The sequence below is a fragment of the Athene noctua genome, chromosome 1, assembly GCF_965140245.1.
Source record: "Athene noctua chromosome 1, bAthNoc1.hap1.1, whole genome shotgun sequence".
Classification (NCBI taxonomy): domain Eukaryota; kingdom Metazoa; phylum Chordata; class Aves; order Strigiformes; family Strigidae; genus Athene; species Athene noctua.
In genome coordinates this window covers 16,228,140-16,247,546 of record NC_134037.1, presented here as the reverse complement: position 1 = coordinate 16,247,546, position 19,407 = coordinate 16,228,140, and positions in this window count along the sequence as shown.

The following is a 19,407-nucleotide window of genomic DNA, read 5'->3' as shown; positions in this document are numbered from 1 at the left end:
GCTGATACTCTGCCACTACTTCTTTGCTCTCTCAACATTTGTTTTCAAAGTAGGAGACAGAATGAATCCTACCTAATTTAAGATCCTACTTTTTCCCTAAACTTTAGAGGCCTAGAGAAGCAGTCACCCTACATTAAATGTCAAGGTTCCCTGTCTAGTTCGCAAAGGCAAGTGGTTTTCAAGTCTTCCAGAGGAAGACCTACTTCTATGGAAATAACGACTACTGCTGTTAAGGGGTACCAAGAGTGGCATGTCAATTTAGCATTTCAAGTGGGCGGATTTTTAGTAAAGACACTAGCATTCCTCATATGTGCACTCTGCTAAAATGTTTGGCTTCATATGGGGTTTCTAACAAATTCTAAAACTATTTCTTGCTATGCACAGAGCCATCCGTTGACAGATAAATGAAAACTAGAAACAAAGTTTGCAAGCACACACACAAAATAACTATAATTTTTATTAAATTAAAAATCAAAGAGGGAATGCTAATATATTCCTTGTCAAAAAAAGCATCCTTTCTCTTCCTGTTAGACTAACTGCTTCCTTTTGTTCTTATTTAGATTGTGAAATAAGTGGCATCAACCTGTATCCTATGTACTGGTTAACAATCAACCACCTGTCTATATCCACACTTCCCACCTAAAATGCCTAATTAATTTGTACATAAGGAGACAAGGTTATCAATTCACAGGACAGACCAGAGGGCGTCTTTCTTGTGTACTTAACGCAGTTTTAAATAGGTACAATACAGCAGTTTTGTTTCACCAGTTCACTAGGTAGAACTACACACAGGATGTACTCACTGATGAAGAAATTATTGGAGAAAGAGTAGTATCTGCTGATCTAGAATGTTACCTGAAAAGACATAAGGCATCTCAAGAAATCCATATGTCCATGGAAAGTTCCACATGTGTTTAAATACTATTGCATATAAGGGACTGTCTTCCATGTTTACTTATTCGATGATAGAATATTTTATGTCCATGTAAAATCTTGTATACATAAACACTATTTGAAATGCCAGTACAAGAGGTAGTATACCGTGGCTTACTTCTACACTGGGGACAGTTAATGATGTCCTTGTATACCCAGTTCAGGTGGACTTTGCTTCATATAGCTGGATTTTTGTCTGTTTGAATTTGGATTCATTGCTTCGCAGAGACTGAAATGTCTAAACTCTGGTTGGAGAGGAATACACCACATAGATTTATTATGTCACACAGATTTTTTAATTGCAATCTGATTTGATTCCTTCCAGCAGTGTGAATATGGGACTTTTTCTGAACTGCACAGTGATATCAAATCATTTATCCACATCAGAACAAATAAGTAATTTTGGTTTAAACTTTTCTGTTTCTACATACACACAGTTTTTCTGGTGCTTCTTATTTCTTTTTATGTGACTTCTAAGAGAAACTCTGAAAAGTTTAGTGACTGTACTGTCCAAGCTTGGTTATGATTTTGACTGATGCCTTGTATTTGTAAATAGCTGGATGTTATATGAACAGTGGTATATAATGGGATTGCCTTCAGTAGAAGGGGACTGGATTCAATGACTCCTGCCTTCCTATATTTAATATTTGTTCCATTCAATCACATCATTGCTTATTGCTAAAGATGAAAACAGCCTGAGATGAAGAACCTCAGATCTCTCTATTCCTGTTAAGTAAACTAATCAGTAGGCTTGAGAAACATGGTCTCTTAATTCTTTGATCTACTAATCTTTCTGTTATTCTAAACAGAAAGAAAACAAGCTTCAGTAGGAGTTGTACAGGGGAGCCTGTCTCTCTTTTCCCCCTTAGTCTGTAAACTAAGTATTTGAGGCACTTTTGGAAGGTGTGAGATGGGGATCTGAAAGTCTCAGGCAGAGTTAGAAACAAAACTTCAGTCTGCCAGGTCCTGGTTACAACCACCAGACTTGTATGAAATGGTGAAGCAACTCCTATTAAAGTCACTGATGCCACAGGGGTTTAGGTAAATCTCATTTTGGCAGGCAGACTTCAGGGTGTTGTCACTCATGAGACTCCCTTTGAAAATATGATTTGCGGATCCAAAATGGTCCTACGTGTGAGACATCAGCTGAACAACCAGCCCACACAAGATTGAAATGCTTCTGGGCATTTGCAGAAACAGAAGTTAAGTACTATGGGAACTTGACTGAAATTTTTTAAGTTCTTGGATTGTGCTAAAATCATGCTAAAATCTATGATGTGGATATAGCCCAAGTGATTTGCTCATTGTGTCACAAGTATTATTATATGAAGCTGTTAAATTAACTGGGAGGGTTTTTATGTTTCTTTATGACCATACTTTACGACTGCCTAAAGTAGTAATTTCTCCTTTTGTGCCAGGAAAACCATTTAATCATCCCACCACAAGGATGTGATGGCAGCTGTTATCAACAGAGTAGTAATTTCCAGTCAAGTTTGACAGGGGAAAAAAAAAAAAAAAAAAAAGACAATTCAAATTATTTAAAGAATGAAAAAAAAAAATATTATCATGGCTCTGATTTTGTTTATACAAACAAATAAATTAAAAGCCAAACATTTATAAAAAGATAAAGATCATCAACTCTTGGATGTTTTAAATTGTGCATGACAGAAGAATGCAAGAACCTCCCTGATACTCAGGGCTTTTTGCCACTAAGACCAGTTCAATTATTACATTAGAGATGGTGCATGCAACAGAGTCAGAGAGACAATGCATAGTACTGCATGGACCAACAAAGAAAGTTGAGTAGCCAACACGGTCCTGCCAATTCTCTGTTCATAGTTTGACAGGATCATGAGCCATTCATTGCAGTGTATCACTACACTTTTCATATTATCATACCAGACTACTTGTTTGATGCATGAGAACATGGAACTATGTTTTAAAAAGTGACACTATAGTGTTGTCAATGGTACTGAAATATCCATGATAGCAATTTAACACATGCATTTTCATTTATCTTCAACTTTACGTCTACATGGCCTTTGCAGTCTTTTGCATTAAAAAGATAGGGTTTGGGTTATTTCTTATTTATTTAATTTTTATTAAAGTACATATGAAAAAATAAAACATTTCTAGCCCTACAAGAAATCAGATTGCCAGGTGGTTAAAGGCATGGGTTTTTTTTAAAAAAACTTGCTTTTTTTTGCTGGTGACAACTAGTTTACTAATACTGAAACATAAATCACCCTCAGCACAAAATGTTTGTTTTTGCTTTCCAATCAACTCTACATAAATACCAAGCCTATTTTTTAACAAAACAACCTTGTGGAGACATTATTTTCTTTTTAATGCTTATTTAGCGTATGGAAAGAAGATTTATTCTGTTTTACCAAGAGAATTTGATGCTTATATTATTCTTGCTAGAAGACTGATATTTCACTGATGATATAATATTCTCTCTCAGAATGGAATCACTGCTATTCTATCCATGAAATTACTGTAAGAGTGCATGTTTATTCATTTTAACTAGAAATATGCTGGAAGAATTTGCCGAATGTTCCACACAAAGAAGGTAGTTTATTCTGTTCATATGTAGATGTCTAAACAGATGTTAGTATATAAATGATGCACTAAATATCTTAGTTACATTTTTTCCACATAATTTTCAATTAATATGTAAAGCTCTGCATAAAGGGGCAAAGGCTTTATAGTTATTTCATTTTCATCTGAGTCACCAATATTGGCCTGGTGCTTTCCAGAGACATTCACTTTTTGCTTTGAAGTAAACTTGGCCATTTTATGAGGTGTTCAGTATTTCAATCCAACTAAAATAGACACTGGTTGGAAAGGGTACCAGCGATTTTCTGTGTAATGTATGAATCATCCAACAAATTTTGCCCTGGGATATACCTTGTACTATACCATTCATTTAAAAGGCAATTTCTATCTCAATGTTGTTATTTTTTAGCTTTTTACAAAAACTTGGTTAAATATATGGATTATATGATGTAATGCCTGGAGGTTCCCATCAGTCTTTATTGTGTCACCTTTTAAGCCTGAAATAATTTTATAAGTTAAGAATTCCTGTTCTTTTTGATGAGCTTCTCTTTCCTCTTTTAAACAGCCAGACAGAGAAAAAATGTTTGCACAGCTTATGAATTTTCAGACCTCTCACAATTTTTTATCATGCAAAATAACAAAGTATATTCAAATCCACATCTCTGTTAGTCATTACCTTTTTTACATTGAAAAATTATGAAGTTTTAAAATATTTTTGACCCCTACCTGTAACAAAACTGAACAGTGATTACATAAGGTCTTAACACAGTGTTAAGTACTCTGTTTTCTAACTGAAATATTCTGTGATGAGATTTGTAAAGTGATTACTGACATCTGTGTTTTGGGTTAGCAAATTCACATTTACTTTTACTAAATTTCTTTTCATTGTGGATTTTACATCATTTACAATTATGTGTGACTTCTAAAAGATGATAAACATGGCACGGTTTTACCCAGGGATTTATTGTTGACACAGCTGATGGTATGTTAAAGTCTAATTACTTGTTCAGAGAGCAGAAGTTAGCAGTTTGCATTGTGCTCCTTACATGTAGTGCTCAACAAAGAACACAATTTGTACAATAGATTTCTTGTGTTTAGCTCATGTCTTCCCTAAGTGTGCTCATGGTCAGCAGTTGGTCACAGCTTTAAGTGCAAATTTTCTTTTTATTTTAGTCACCCTCCAAATAATTCAGAAAAGGACCAATGATGAAAATAGATGTTCCTTTTTACATGTATATGAAATGGAATTTTGACTTTTACACTTCAGAATCCTCAAAATGAAGGGGTCTTTTTGTTACATTAACTATAATGTTCCCAGTGTAACTAGGTTTTGATCCTTGCTGTTAACAAAGCATATATACTATCTAGCATTCATGATACTGTCATACTGCTCAGGCACTGAAGATGGACAAGCGGTGAGTCGAGTGTAAGCTGCATATTGTTGTATTTTGATCACTATAAAAAATTACACTTAGACAATCCTTAAACACTTAGTGCTCTTTGCAAGTAAGAGCCATACTTTTCCCCAGTCTCCCATTTGCTCCAGATTATCTGTGTATAGACATGTTGTCTATTCTGCTTCTCTGCTCAGTTCTGTTGGTAGAAAAAGATTTGGAGATGTACAGAACAGAAATAAGGACAACAGCACAGATAATGAGAAACAAACTGGGATGCCAGAAGGCTCAGACTTAAAACTGGTGTGCTCTTCTGTCCCCAGAACGTAGACTAGAAAAGGTGATTCTGGACAAAATTATGGTGATTCTGTCCTTCAGATTACACATACTTCTCATTGAGTTCAGTCAAAACTACCCAAAAGTATTTGGGCTTCAAATGGAACTAAGTCTTAGAATTTCATAACCCATAACATCTTGTGAGGTTCATATAAGGCTGAATGACAGGCTAATAACCATCCAGAACAATTCAGCCCAGCATGTGACCTGTGATGATAAGGAAAGAGTACAAAAACATGGGAAGATAAAGTGCATGTCTCCCTGGTATACCTTCCTAGTTTCTGGAAATATCGAGTCTGGCTCTCTGTATTTGTCTAACAAACAATTGTTTACTTTTTTTTTTTTTTTTTTTCTGGATAGAAGAGTCTACCTGCAGTATTGATAGCAAAGTTGAACTTGTGCTAAAGTCATATCCTTTCCCCTCTGAAAGAATTTGGTTTTGAGACTTTTGAAATCAGATAACAAGTGTAAAGTTCTAAAATGTTTATCTCCTTCTTAGTTTCTTCCCTGCAGAGAGATTTGTATTGTTTCCTTTTAAAATCCTCTAAGGGTTCTTCAGCTCTACTGTCACAGAGATTGCTACCTTTATAGATGCATTAAGCATGCAGTAGTTGATTGGCAGTGTAATGCACATGTTTATGTGATTGAGTGGCAGTGTTCGGAAGTACATATTTTATACAGAGATCAGTGATAAATCTCTCATTTTCAATCTTGATATTTAGCCTGGGAAATTGACTCTGCTTCTTCTGAACTCAAGGGTACATTTTTAAACTTGGTTCAAGTTTTGAGGAAATCTTGTTAATCACTTTGGACTTCTCTGTAAGTACTGTCATAAAAGAATTTTGGATTTCAGGATTTTGCTTGATTTGTTATAACTATGATGTATAAAAAGTGAATAGTCATTTGCATTCCAATTGCTGTTTAAGAGAAATTCTGCTTTATTCACTGCAGTTGGACAAATCTAATCAGATTGTGAATATATCCTTGCCTATAACTTGGGCAAGGTGACTCAGTGTCCTCATGTGTTATTTTCATTAATGAATACACTATGTGTCGAACAGTTATGTTTGTTAAGGTCCTCTTCCTCACACATGAACACCCTGGCACTAATGGATAGTATAGATAGCTTAATACACTAATTAAAACCTCCTGTACTTTAATATCAAAAATATCTGAAATAAAATAAAGGGTTTCCAACAATTTTAAAATATTGTAGGAAGATATACAAGAAATACAATAACAAATGCCAAATTCTACATCTGAGATGGAGTAACACCAGGCACAAGAATAAATTAGGAGAGGAGTGGTTGGAGAGCAGCCCTGCAGAAAGGGAACTGGGGGTGCTGGTTGACAGCAGCTCAGTATGAGTCTGGAGTGTGCCCTGGCAGCCAAGAGGACAAACCACAGCCTGGGGTGCATGAATCAGCATAATCAGCCAGTCACAACAGGTGATTATCACCTGTGTGGTGTTTTGGGGTTTTGTTTGTTTGTTTGTTTGGGTTTTGTTTTGTTTTGTTTGGGGTTTTTTTGTTGTTTGGTTTTATTTGGTTTTGTTTCTCTCTTTTTGCTATATTCCTTGTCATTACAACTGTCATTATTACTGTATTTTATTATTAATTATACTATTATATTTTATTATACTTTATTTATTAAACTGTTCTTAACCAATGGCTTTTACTTTTTTTTCCCCTATTCATCTCCCCATCCCACTGTGGCGGGGAGGAGTGAGCTAGCAGCTGCATGATGCTTAGTTGCTGTCTGGGCCTAAACTGCACCAAAAGGTATACATTTTCTTGAAGTTGAGGAATAGTTAAAAAAAACCCAAACAAAAATAGAATAAATATAAACCTGAAAATGTAACTATGTGTTCTGAGTAAGTCAAATTCATGCTTGCGTTAAGTCTTGTGATATCTGTCATCACTTGCTTTACACAGATGTAAATGTCTCTACAGTATGCTCAGTTATGGCTGATTTAAGACCAGTTAAGTCTTTTTGTAGTGTATGTTTTCGATCAGATTTTACACAGGTATTCTCAGCTAAAATAGTGTAAACTGAAAGCGTCACACAGCCAATGGTAGAAAATGAGAATTATTTTTGTGCTGCTTCCATTATACATTCCGAAGTGACAAAACTTTAAGAGTCTTGTAAGTATAAATGTCACAACTACTGCATGCATTTTAAGTGAGTCGTTCTTAATATTCCTAATGGTTTCTGAAGCCATGTTGTTGTATAAAAAGGAGAGATACCAGAGCAGTGAAAATTATAGCCAAGCAGAGGAACATCAGAGTCACTGGTCTCTCAGTCTTGGCAGGCAATATTACTGATTAGACAATCATTTTACAATGTCTTTATCCAATTTTTTGAAGCTGCAATGTATCACAGTGGCATTGATTTTCAGGTGGGTTTTTTGGTGTTTTAAGTCAGGTGTACCATTTCCAGCTGTGGCCAGTTCCTTATGGTTCAAATGAAGGTGAACTAGCCTTTGCTCTAATAATGGATTTAGACAGTTGTGCAATCCCTTTTCTGATAGCTGCAGGCAATGCCAGCAAAGGTAACCAGGCTGCTCGAGTAATTTTACTGGCTTTGTAGACAGATCAGCGAGCGTACTTATCTGTCGACAAATTAAAGGGGGAAAGATAACATATTGTCCCTTTTTACTGCTTAGTTCCTGACAATACATTTCACATTATGTACCTTCGCTGATGTTAGCAACCTTCAGCTGACCTCTGACAAAATATCGAAACCAAAGCATTCAGCTCCAGCTTTCCTCGTCTGCCCTTCACTTATGCTTAATTACCCTGTCTTGCTTGCTGTGTCCCAGTGGGCTGAACGTGGAGGACCTTTTGCACACCAATGCTCAAGACTCATGATTGCTTAAATTGTGTCTCCTTTCCCCAGCCATCAGGAAGGGACAGTGCCACTGTGCATTCTCAAGAAGACTGAGCAGGAATAGCTGCATCAGAAGTGGCAACAAAAAGCAGATTTTTAAAAGCAGTGAAAACTCTTAAATGAAAGGGGATGCTTTGCCTTGGACACTGTGATGCTTTCCTTAATCAGTGGCAATGTAATAACAGTAGAATAATATCCAGAAGACAAGAAGTTCGTTGAAAATTTCCTGACAAAATATAGTAAAAAGATTACTTTTTATAGACCGATCTAGCAGTGCACAAGCTTTAGTAGTTTAAGTGGCTGTTAATATAGCTCAGACCAAGTGAAATCTCTAGGCTTTCCATTTTGCAAACACTGTTGCATGCCCTGATAGATAAACCTACTTTCTCAAATAAATTCTTGATATTCATAACTTTGACCAGCCAATAATTTCTTTAATTTCCTTTTTCTTATACTAGGATATTAATAGAGTAGTATGAATCCTGAGGTCAGGATATATTGTACAAAACCACGTAAAAAGATGTCACCATAAAATAGTTTTTAAAATTACCATGCCAGCAACAGACTTGAAGCTTAAAAGACAAAATTCCAATGTTGCAAATTATATATACATGCTTCATTTTACTGAAAAAATCTTTTTAATTCGTGGAGTTTTGTACTTGATTGAAACCTGTTTATCTTTTTTGTAAAGATATGTCTACTCTGTCATTTTTTAAACTCCAGCTGGCAGCTCAGCCCCATCCAGCTGCTTGTTCACTCCCCCGCAGCGGGATTTGGGAAAAGGGTTAAAGGGTTAAAGCAAGAAAACTTGTGGATTCAGATAAAGACAATTTAAAGGGTAAAGCAGAAGCTGCACGCAAAAGCACAGCAAAATAAGGAATTTATCCTCTTCTTCCTATCATCAGTCATGTGTCCAGCCATCTCCAGGAAAGCAGGGTTCCATCACAGTAACAGTGACTTGGGAAGACAGGCGCCATCCCTCCGAACATAACCCCCTTCCTTCTTCTTCCAGCTTTATATGCTGCCCATGATGCCATATGGTATGGGATATCCCTTTGGTCAGCTGGGGTCAGCTGTCCCAGCTCTGTCCCCTTCCAACTTGTTGTGCACCCTCAGCCCACTCACTGGTGGGGTGGTGTGAGGAGAGAAAAGGCATAAGTATAGTATATATAGTATAAGCATATATACAGCAGTATAAGCACTGCTAAGCAACAGTTAAAACATTGGTGTATTAGCAACACTGTTTTGCTCATAAATCCAAAACATAGCCCTATAAAAGTTACTATGAAGAAAATTAACTCTATCTCATCCAAAACCAGTACATACCAGTAAATTGAACAGTGCCAGACAATGTTGCTGGAACTAACATGTAGACCAATCCTCTATAGTGTTTATGTCTTCTAGTTGTCTACTGTTATATTGCTAGAACTATCTTTAATATCCTTTTAATGTAAGTCAAATAAACAATTCCAGGGTATCCAAACATTTCCTTGGAGAAACATTTCCTTGGTCCACAGATGAATTCCCAGCAGACAGTTTGGAAGCTTTGTTAAAGACAATGATCACTTAGAGTGGATGCAAACTGTTCTGCAACAGTTGTCCTTCAGGTCAGAGAAAGAACCCAGGAGCTATTCAGTTCACCAGCACAGAAATAGGCTATGTGGTCTTGCGAATATATGAAATGCAGTCTGCTAATGACTGAGTAAGACTTTAATTTACAGTGTGCCTTCTTGCTTGTGTTTTGTGTATTCTGTGTGTTGTCAGTCACCTTCCTGAGGCTAAAGAGTTAATCACGGCTGCAGTGCGGATTTCTGAAATGGTTCAGTGTGAACCACCATTTCTGGAGCAGGACAAGACCTGAAATTCCTCTGTTGTGTCAGGAACCAGGTGCTTCTTAAAGACTGTAAAATTGATTAAACTTTATATGACTCTGCATTCCTGAAGATGTTTCAAGAAGAAAGTTATATCAAAAATAACCTGTAAGTTTTACATGAGATCAGGCTGAAGCGAGATCAGTGTTCTTGGATTCTTGCCACCTGAGTTTCTTGATGGATAGAAGAAGTGCATATGATCATTTTATTGCTGCTAATTGAATGTTTGGTTTACAGTTCTTCAATCAACCTTGACTCACACGTCCGGAAATTTTGCATGTGTCCAATGCTAGTATACAATATTTAGTATAGTTTTACCAGAGATAGTGTCCTAGGTTATGCAAATATAAAGTTATTTCCTCTTTTTATCCTCTAAAAGATCTTTCTCAGAAAATCTTTGACACTCATGATTTTTTCAAGGATTACCCCTAACTTCTCAGATAAAATCAACTTGGACCAATTGACTTGATGACACTGATGACATTGTGTAAAACTAGCATATGCATAGCATCTGTCCAACTGAAACTAAAATCTTTCAGAGAAACTCACCTGCCCTAGCTATGGCATAGATATTTTGTCTCAGGGGTCCAGAGAAACTGGACTGGCACTGCACCCTTAATTTGAGATCAGTGAATGTGGTTCTTTGTCGACAAAATGTCTTATTTTGGAGCTACACATCAATTTTCATAGAGGATACAAAAACTGGTATGGAATATTAGAGCTTTATCTGTTTGTCTGGCATTTTTAGCTCTTAGGACACCTGATGATTTCAAGAATAAATCCATTTTTCCTATGAAAAATGCAGTGGAAATCTTGTTAATAACTCATGAAGATTCTCCTTTACATACTGCATATTTTACTATGCAGGGAATTTCTCACAGTGGGGTGGGCTCAAAACAAACCCTGTTCATGTCTGAGCAGTGGAAAAGATAATAGCGATGTAAATGGACAAGAGTAACACTCATAAATAAGTGAAGAGTTCACACCTCAGACTGTTAATATGACTACATACAGGTTACAATATGGTCAAGAGAGATGGCTGTAAGACTTTTCAACCTTAAATTGTAATTTCTGTGGCTGGTGTGATTTTGTCACAGCATGCTATTTTTAACAAGGCTCACCGTTGTTAACAAGGCCACACTGGAATGGCACTGAGCACGCCCAAGACTGGGCATATCACAATATTTTACAGCATCAGAGTTAATAAATTAAAACATTCTCATTTAAACTCTATTTTTCTCATAAAGCAGATGAGCATTAGTACCCTCTATATTAGTTCTTTTTCTGAGCTGCACAATTTGCTAAGGGCCTTGGGGAATTATGTACAGTAACTCTCAAAGCTCTTAGTCAATATTCAGGAAATCAGTTACTCCCTGTTTGAAGATCCTCTTTCTTCATTGTTTGGTATAGTACATGATTTCTTAGGCTGATTTGTTTGTATTGAATTGCTGATTTCTGAAAATATTCCACAAATAATTTGTCTCACCTCCTCCAGAGCTGTTAATTACAATTTCATACAATTACTAATTTAATTGCAGCACACTTGGTAATTGTGTCAATGGTTGCATGTTTAGTTTCAGCAATTGTTATGCCTTTCTCAGATATTTCTTAACAAAATTTCAAAATACATGAGTCAAAGTGTGTGTTTTCCCAAGAGTGGTATTATTAACTCAGTTCTTCCATGCTGATGTAACTCTACCTCAAGGATGGTGTATTGGCCTAGGGGAGCAGTTCTGATTCTCAACTGTTCATCCGTGGGAATATTTATGAATCTGAACAGAGCAGAACTGAGACTTTCTAAGGTCAAAATATTTTCACATCTTCCTTTAAATGGTAATGCACTGGGGCACTTTTGCCTAGTATTATTTCTAAATACCATTTTCATTGCTCCAACACTGTTTAATAACAATTCCTTTTTTGTTTTGCACTTTTTTCTGTCTGTCCATTCTTGTGATGTCATTAACAACTGTGCAAGAAAACTGTAAAAGGCCACCATTCCTATACAGAGAAAAGAAGGAGTAAACATCTGTTCTTGCTATCTCTACAAGTGCTGAATTTTCATGCATGGCTGTGTTCAGTACTTCTTTTCTACTGCACTTTGCTTTAAACTCAGATCTTTTACCATGTTTTCATGATTAGCCACATTTTTGTTTCTGGCAGTCTGCTTTATTCAAAAGACTGTATTTTCTTTCAAAGGATGTGCCCAGTGTCACTAAGTGCCTGTAGTCTCTTTTTCCTCAATAGCTCTGTGAATAGCTGACATCTTTTAAGCCTGCCATGCTGATTACCATGTTTTTACTGCATAACATCTGAGACAAAGCTGATCAATAGAATAATGGTTACTGCACTGCAGTGTTTGAGGTGGATTTGCAGCTTGGCCTCCCTAAGATTGTCATCATCAATAGCAAAGGAATGGTTGCACAGCTGATTTGCAGCAGCTCTCAACGTGTGTTAATTAAATCTGTAATACAGCTGCTAGGCAGCCAGATTTGCAGCCCTCCTGGACAGCACTCATGTAGCAATTCAAAATACTGTAATTAAAAGTGAGACACAATGACTAAATCATATAAACAAAATTAACATGATTCCACATTCTCTTTTTAGGTTAAGCAAGCCATCTGAATGCCAAACAACTGTTCCAAAATCCTTCTTTCTTCTCTTATTCTGTGTAGCTCTATCTGGCATTTGACAATCAGGTTTTAAGGGGCAGATCCCAAAAATCTATTCCCATATCTGTCATCCTTACAAACAATTGCATTGGGCTTACAATTTTCAGGACTGACCTTCAGCAACACTAAGTTATGAAGAAAAAATTGTGACAAAATTGTTTCACATAGTTTTATTTGAAAAATACCTATGAAACACCTGATTCATAAGCAGCTATAAACTGAATGTGGAATAAATTCAGAAGAGATGTCTATAATTGCATTTTAACATAAATCTTATATCCCTTTGGCTACATCTAAACTCTTATTTCTGAATGTGCTTTTTTACTACTTCTCCGTGAAAGGGCATTTTTTATTTGTTCAAATACATATGTTTGGCTCAGTCTGTACCTATGTGTGTTATGACTGCTTGCCAATCCATTAAACATGAATGACAAGGAACAGAAATCTTCAGAAGCAACTGAACCCAGTAGGTAGTAGCACTAAGAAACAGCAGTTTGATGGGACATTTGAGACAGAGTTCAGGTTACGCAGTAGCCCTTTGTCTGGAGAGCCTTTGTACATACTCTAGTTAGTGATGTGTGTGTTTGGGTGCAGGAAGATCCAGTCCAGGGAATCAACTAAGGAATGGCTGATTCCTGTGTTTATTGTCCTGTGATTGGATAGATATAACAGAGAAAAACATCAACTTTTGATTTTCCCAGGAGTGATAGCCAAAGCAGGACCCAGTATCTTGACGTTTTGTAAATACTGCTCATTCTTTTGAACACAGATTTGGTGACAACTGGCCATCTGTGGCTGCTGTCCCTATTTCTTTTCTTAGTCTGCTTATCCTTGAATGAATGACATTACTAGGGACTAGGATCTCTCACTCTAAGTAACATCAATCCACTGAAAAGTGAAAATGAAATGTAGTGATGGGTTCCCCTCCTCTTTTTCAGAAGACACCACCACCTCAGAAAGCGCCTCAAACACCTTCTGGAAACCCATATATCACTTCTCTCTCTCTTTGGTATCTTGCTGGGGCTGGCACGTCACAGATAGAGGATAAAACTTACTTTAGAGTCCATCTTGAGAAAAAAGCCGAAGAGAGATCATTCTTTTAACTGCAGATGACTTTTGGCAGAAGCAAGCCCAGAAAAGTGGAAGAGCTCCCCATAAAAGCTTTGCAACAGCTGGTCAAGGATTAGTATGAGCAGAAAGAAAAGTAGGTGTCTGCCTCACCACTTCCTTACAAAGCTTAGGCCTAAGAAATGTGGCTATCATATCTTACATGCCTGAGTGGAAACTGCATAATGCCTCTGAAGACCCACAAATTCTCTGTATTCATAAAACATTTCTGTTGCCTCTCTGCAGGAGAGCCAGTCAAGAAACAGATATAGCATATATTGCACTGTATAAATAGGTCCACCAATCAGACTTCTTGATGAGAGTTATCTCTGTTGAATAGTTAAATTAATATGGCAATAATTTATGAAGAACAAATGGTTCTAAATTTGTTTACAAAAAGTATTTGTTAGTCAGTTGGAACAATGAACAATCTGCTGGATACCATAAAGAAGCTAAGTTTGTATATAATCTGTTTGCCATTAATGATTTGATTTGCTCTAGTTGTTTAGTTATATGTTCTCAACTATTAAACATTATGTACTTTGTTATAATGTGCTTATATCTATGCTTACTATGAAGATGGACCCTATTTTTGAGCTAACCATACAAACCAAGAAGCAATTAAGATAGGTATTGCATGGTACTTTAACTTGTAGTATAATTAAGATAGTATTTACAGGACATAAGTAACTCCATAATTGCTAGATTTTATGTCTCACATTCTACCTTAAAACAATTACATTATTAGAGAATAATTACATGATTTAAATTATTTGTGCACCACAAAACCATACTTTTTTGTACTTTGAGTTTACATAATGCACAAAATCTAACACAGTCTTTTTACTGTGTTAAACTGTGCTGGTTTTTGGAATGGTTCAGACCTAACCCTTATTCTTCATCACAATGGAAGGATATAGATATGGGCATAGATATATATATATATTTTATATATATATATATATATATATATTATATAGAGATTTGGATGAATATATATAAATTTCTAAAATATGACTGTCTCTTCACCAATCTATTGCATGTGAAGCCTTAACCTCTGAGCTGAAGGCTCACACAGTGACTGAAATAATTTGAAAATAAAAGTGATTTATTTCTCTACTAAGGTATAATGACTCTAGTGACGTGTGTCCCTTTGAAATAGAGTTTTGCAAAACCTGTTCAAAAGGCAAACAAAAAATCACAGCTCAACAATTAAGAGTTATTTGTCTTTGTTTTCTTCTCATGTTTTGTTTCAGTGCTCTCCTCCCTCTGCATTATGCTAGCACAAGTATTTATGTAGTTGGTCTGTGAATGATTTCTGAAAAACAACTCAATGGAATTGAATTAGTTATTTCCTGGGATTAGTGTGCTTATTTAGTTCTTTGGCACAGCCAGAAAAATACCTGTGCTTGTATAACACAGGAATTGGATAGGGAGGATGGGGAAACAGGTGACTGGGCAGGACAGGAGGAGTGGCCATTGCTTAAACCATCTCTAACAGTTGAAGGAATGAACCTGTAGTACTCTGATGAAGTCACATTATCTCTTTCTTTTCAGATTTCTGTAATTCTATTTTATACATAAGGCTTTCCTCCTAGGTTTTGAGCTTTGGGTTAGGATTTCAAGCACATCATAAAGTACCACTGTATCATACTGCATCCACAGCCCAATCCACACCATCCTGCTCCATCCACAGGGAGGTAACTGTGAGCCAGGTCATAGTCCTTCAATGCTGAGGATGTTCTGAATGGGTGTAATGAAGGCTATCAGTGTTGGCATTCTGAGGATTGAGGATTTGTACCACAGACTTTTTCCCATCCCTTTGTACTATTGAAATCCAATTTAAAGAATAATTTGCTGTTTCTAAAAAAATCCAAATTAAGGAATTGGAAAACTTAAGGCAAGGAAACATCTAGGAAGATTTTCACCTCTTGATAATCACTTTGAGACTCACCTATGAAAGCAGTAAACAAAAGTTTTTACCGTTCGTGAGTTGTCTGAGGGTCTGTGTGAAACGAGTTAGTGTTCAGCCCTGTTCCCAGGGGACAGCCTTAGTCACTACTGCTCTGTGCTTGTGCAATTTTCAGCAAGAATGTGAAAATCTAGATAAATATTTGGGAGATAGCTGAGGGTCATTTGAACTAAAATCTCATGGTGAAGTCGCATACCTCTTTTGAATTGAATTTTTTTAAAGTAAACTTCAAAGGCAACTTTTCTGTTTACTCTTAAGTCCTTGAAGAGACACTTTTGCCCATTTCTCCCCAGTAGAATGGTTTATCTCTTCAATACTGATCTGCGGGAACATTTCAAGGGCTGGGAGTATAACTGAGTTTCCGAGCCCATTCAAGGCTCTATCTCTGGGGACAGAAGTATAATTTTCTGTCCTTTCTTCCTCATATCCCAATTGCTTACAGAAGCTTATACTCATTTTCTAGCCCATTCTGAATGTTTCTTTTCCTTTCAGAGTCCAGTTGTCTCTTGAACCCCATCAGTACTCATGGTACTTTCAGCTTCTCAGTTTTCATCTTTATTTTGAGGGAATTTTTGCCTTTCCAATTGTCCTGGTTTGAGTGAGTGGCAGGGTTTTCTTCGTAGCGGGGGAGAGGGCTACACCAGTGGCCCCCTGTGGGAAGCTTCTCGAAGCTCCCCTGGCTCCAGGTCAGACCCTCTTTTACGCCAAGGCTGAGCCAATTAGCTGTGCCTTTGTGATAATGTATTTAAGAAGGGAAACCTTGGAGGAGTGGTGGGAGTTGTGAGGAGAAGCTGCAAGAAGAACATCTGTGCAAACACCGAGGTCAGTGGAAGGACATAGGAGGAGGGAGGGGAGGTGCGCGGAGCAGAGACTCCCCCATATCCCATGGTTAGATAGTAGGGCTGCCCCCTCTCCCACCCATGGATATCTAGGGTGGAGCAAATACTGATTTACAGCCTGTGGGGGGCACCATGACAACCCAGGTGACTGCGCCCAAATAAGGCTGAGACCCTATAGGAAGTATGTATGTCTAAGTGCTACTCTGTCTTTTATATGGTGGTGGTGTTAGTGTCTCTATAAAATTTATGTTCATGTTTTTCTTCCCCTAATAAGTGTGGGTTTTACCTGTGCCTTAAAGGAGGAGGTCATCTCTCTGTCCTTATCTCAAGTTCCTGGGTCTTTTGCTTCTCTCCTTCCCAGCGGTGGGGGGGAAGGGGGAATGAGCAGCTGTGTGGTGCTTAGTTGCCCTCTGAGCTCAAACCATGACACCAGTAGCTAAAGATAAATACTGTCTCTATGATCTTCAAAATGTTATACAGCTTGATCATTTTATCTTAATTCTTTGTAATGACAATAATCTGAATTTTCTACCCTGTCTTCAAATAGTAGTTATATCAGCAAGATACCTCATTGGCTTTTTCTCAGTATTTTGTACTATTTCCAGGTATTTAGTCTGCTTGCTTTAACAAGGTGCCCAGATGTACAGTATTCCAGGTAAGGTATCATTAGTTTTGTGTATACAGTGCCAACATCTAAAACGATCTCTTCAGATATGTATTTTCCTCCTCCATCTTTGCTGCAGTCCTTTCTGTATTCTGTTTATTTTTTTTAATTGCTACAAAATTTGAAGCTGATGGTTTAACAAATTACATCATCAATCCTGCCAACACTGGCAATTGGAAAAATGGTACGACAAACCAGACGGTTCTCGTTCCCGACAGACTTATTTATCAGTGCAGATTAGCTCTGCTTTGTATTGACAAGAGATGTGCTTTGCACGTACACCATGACCAGGTCAGTCTAGTGTTCAAATGTTCAGTGTCCTGGGCTGACAGGTGTATGGAAACTCTCCAGACAGTAGCGTGAAATAGAGTAGACATCTGGTAAAAGAGATCTTCACAAACAGATTTGTTAACTCTCCATTAAACACTTTTTTTTCTAGTCAAAATATTAAAATTTTTCAATAGCTCTGATTGTCCTTAAGATAGGTGAAAGAGGGAACTCTCAAACTCATATGGCCATATAAGAGCTATTGGGTTTGATGACAGCAATTCTCTATTGTGTGTTGTTTGATTGTTTGAGAGGACCACAGCTGCCTGATCTCACAGAGGATAAATTCTTAATTAAAATTAAGTATTCTGCTACCAAGGTTTCAGGAGACAAGGAGCTTTTAACACCCAGTCAACCCTGAAAAGTCAAACTTGCCTGTGAAGAAGACCACCAAAAATCAGGAGGACATTTTCAAACATAGTTAGGTTTCTAAGTCACTTAGTGGTATCTTGTGCCCTAAATCACATTAGAGGATAGTCAAAATTGATTTTATTTTGCCAGAGAAATACTTTGGTTTCCATTGACTTACTGTGTCTGGGTCATAATGAGTGTGATGTGCTTCCATGCTTTCTGTATCTGGATGTATATATACAAATGACATATACCCATGTGTACCTTTCAACATGGAGTTAGATCCATGAATAGAGGATCTGTCCCCTTTTTCTTACTGAACTTCATGACATATCCTTCATTTAAAAAAACTCCCTCTTTTTTTTTTAATCTTCAGATGCAAAGTGCACTTTTAGGTTTAGATATTATATTTGCATGTAAAATATTCCATATTTTACCTTAGTAAAACAACAAATTTACCAAAACTTAGCAGTCTAAAAGTTAAATCATTAAAATAATTTCTGATAACCTAAACTTTCAGGTCTGTTACTGTTTGTATCCACTGAAGGTATCCCTGGTAGCTGTCTGCATTTTGTGCTACCTGAATGTACCAGCTAATTCTTAAGTGACTTAAAGTTAATGGTAGTCATAAAAAATAACTTGACATTGAAATTTTTAGAGAGTATTGATTATTAACCACCATATTTCAGGCTCTCAGATGAGTTGTTATTTATGCCTACAGATGTTTCCTCTGTGAAACCACATCAAAGAAGTTAAAGATAATATATGCAAATATCTGCATTCTTCCCAACTTCAAATACCTCAAAGGTGGTGGTACTGTCAGTGCACTGAATTCGTATGTTTCTCTGGACAAGGTGCAATAAAACTGAAATTCCTTCATTTCAGTATGCTGGAAATTACCTTTTTTTTTTTTTTTTTTTTTTTTTTTTTTAAGTGACGATTTTAACAGGGTTTTAAAGTTCCTATTACTTTGAAACTTTTCTTCATCTTCCAGGTTGTAAAAATTGACTTGTTTTGTTGAATACTAATATGAACTGTGATGTTCTCAGCATATTTTCACTTTGATAATGGAATGCCATATTAAGCTTAAGGATTTTAAAATTTTATTTATTTTTGTATGTTTTCTACATATTATATGCATCCAAATTTGACTTGAGTGGGATTGATGCAATATTCTGAGTTATAGGTATTCAAAAACTTGCTTAACAATGCTGTTATAAATACCTTGGCAAAAATTTACTGCAGAAAGTTTAAGTGTTATGATAATATTTTATAAATCTATAGATGAGGTTTGGCTTAATTGGTTTACACAGTCAAACTCCAGCCACTCATTTGAAACTCTCTTCTGGCAGAAAACCAAAATGTAGAGAGTTCTGGAGCTGAAAATTGATTATGAACCAACTTAAAAATAAAATTTAAAAAATCTTGACATTAAAAATCCATAGATTAACTTTTATGGGAAATATAAAAGGAATTGCAGATTTCCTTCATAAAGG